The sequence below is a fragment of the Mandrillus leucophaeus genome, unplaced genomic scaffold, assembly GCF_000951045.1.
Source record: "Mandrillus leucophaeus isolate KB7577 unplaced genomic scaffold, Mleu.le_1.0 Scaffold813, whole genome shotgun sequence".
NCBI lineage: Eukaryota > Metazoa > Chordata > Mammalia > Primates > Cercopithecidae > Mandrillus > Mandrillus leucophaeus.
This window is the reverse complement of record NW_012108842.1, coordinates 430,905-433,558: the sequence shown is the minus strand read 5'-3', so window position 1 is coordinate 433,558 and position 2,654 is coordinate 430,905. Positions and strand designations below refer to the sequence as shown.

At 35.7% G+C, this 2,654-nt stretch overlaps 1 pseudogene; it reads right to left on the bottom strand.

Moving 5' to 3' along the window:
* Positions 1-1,251: 1,251 nt before the first annotated feature.
* Positions 1,252-2,390, bottom strand: LOC105530353 (annotated as a pseudogene).
* Positions 2,391-2,654: the final 264 nt, after the last annotated feature.

Below are 2,654 nucleotides of genomic sequence, written 5' to 3'. Positions count from 1 at the left end.
TTTTTGTTGTTGTTTGTTTGTTTGTTTGTTTTTTGTATTTTTAGTAGAGACAGGGTTTCACCATGTTGGCAAAGCCTGTCTCAAACTCCTGACCTCAAGTGATCCACTCGCCTCAGCCTTCAGTTCAGGTTTTGAAGGAGAGTGGACTATCCAAGATTCATTTATTGTTAGGTGTATTTTCCAAAGTGTGAAAAACAGGAGTAAATTTGATAATGAATCTCTGCAATTCAAAACCATTTAATACAATCAAGAATATCTTTCTTATGTATTATCACAAACATCCCAGTTGCCTCCTTCTAAAAATTTCTTTCAAATATTAAGACACAACTAATTCTGCTTTATTAATTCTCTCAAAAGCAAAAATAAATATGTACCAATCAGCATACCAAAGTTACACAGTAAAAGTGAAATTGTATATATATTTCTTTGTTAATTGGTGCAGTCATTAAATTTACATTTGGTCATCCTTACCCTTAACAGGTATATATAAATGTAGTTCACTATAAATTTAAAAAATTACTTTCACACAATATATGCTTCCATCATGATGTTTTAACCTCATTCGTTTCTCAATCATTGTAAACTTAAATAAACCCACACTTTGTGGTACAGTTAACATACAAGACAAACATCACAAATTTCAATAAAAATCTGGGTCAACTCATTATTTATTTGCTCCCTGAAATGAATAATGAACTAGAATTGAAGTAGTGTATTGCCGTAACTTACTGGAAAGGTATGTGGGTTCGCTCATATTTATAGAACTTAGATTGAAGACATTACTGGTAAACTCTAATAATGAGTGCTTTTAAAGATAATTTAATCGTAAACCTTGAGACAGCTAGGACAAATCTTATAAAATTCATTTTTTCCTTTTCAAAATAAAAGATCCTTTTGAAACTTAATATCTTTAGTTATCATTCTTACTCCATTATAAAGCTAGTTCATATAATCCTGCATAACATTGGTCAAAATGATAAGGCAAAATAAAAGAAAATTAAAGCATTATTATACAAACAAGAGAAGTCACTGAAAATAATTTTAGGCCTTGAAGTGAATTAATCAGTCTAACTTAAAACTGAAGAATAAACCATTAATTATCCACCTAAAATGCAAGCAATATGTTTTTTTCAGCTTCTGTTCTGTGGACCAAATAACAGAAACAACTCTTCCTTAAGGTTTCTGTATTAGAATCCTTCTAGACTTGAATGACTAAAAGTCAATTCCATTTTTCAATTGTTCACGGAAGATTTAGGACTGTTTTAGCCGTTTGTGTGGAATGCCAAACTGTGGACACTGCGCAGATGCTAGCGCTCAGAAGGCTTCTGCTACTAAGTAAGGGTGAGACTGAATCATGCACTTCCACCTTGATGTTTCCATTACAGCGGTTGCTTGGTTGCCATTCCAGTTTTTTTTTTTTTTTTATGTTTACATCCAAGTTGTCAAAGTACAATGCACCTATTAATAATGTCTATGCTTGTGCTTTCAACTGTTCCGCAATGTGCAAATCTGCAAGGACAAGGGTATCAGCAACATTTTCTACTGAGGTATTGCTACACAAAACTTCCTCACTCATCACCTTCAACTGTTCCCAGTGCATGTTTGCCTGCAGCTGCCCACAAGTTGTCAGCCATTTTGTCAAGGTTTAGTTATTTCCTGGTGTTATTGAATCTCATCATTTCTTTAAAAACATCAGGGTCTAAATCATTTATCTCCACTCGATTCTTTATGCTTTCTTCCATTTCATGTTCAAACATGGCATTAAAAACAGGGGATGGAGGTACAAGCAGATTTGTGAGCTTTAACTTCTTGTCCTGTCACAAAAAACTGCAGTCTGTAAATCTTGTGTTTTCCCGAGATTACCTACATATTCTCCTAGCTGACACTCAGCCACCTTCAAAGTATTTGTATTAGTATACCCTGATTTGTTTATTGAATCTTGGACCACACTCACCTCACAAAATAATATGAGCTTGTTATCTGGTAGAAGACCATTAGCTTTGTCAAGCTAAAGGTCCCCTCTAAATAATTTTTAAAATCTCAGTCTTTCCTTTGAATGAATTGATATGCTCTTCGGCTTTCCATTGCTTTTGTTTCTTCCCTTTTGGCATTCAGAAGGGAAAATTTGAATTTTGCTCCCACTTCACTTTTGGGGCACCTGACTAAAAGCAAATATAGGGACAAGTTTTCTTTACTTTCATTATCTAATCCCTTTGGGTTTACCCTCCGTCACCATTTCGTCACTGGGCCGAGTGAAAATGTTGAATTTTTTACCACGTCACCCATTTCCTCTTGACAAAAACTGAAGTTGTTAATGGTCTATGTGTTGAACATTTTACTATTTTGACCTGTGTATAACACTAGCTTTCTGCTATGGGAAAATAAGACATATTTCTGTGTAGAGATGGGGCGGATTCCTGAAACACTGCCACTTTATTGCATTGTTTTAGAATTTATGCAGTACCCCACACAGTTGAGTACCTTACCTTAGATGTCTCAGAGCATTAGTGTTTGATTTTCACCAGGAGCATGGTTGAGAAGGGCCATTCTCCTGTCTCCTCAATGCCTGGACTTACGAGGCAGCAGTGGGCAGCCCTGGCTGCATCAACTCCGAGAGACCGAGGCTGTGCTGGAGGCAGCAGGGTTAATGGTCA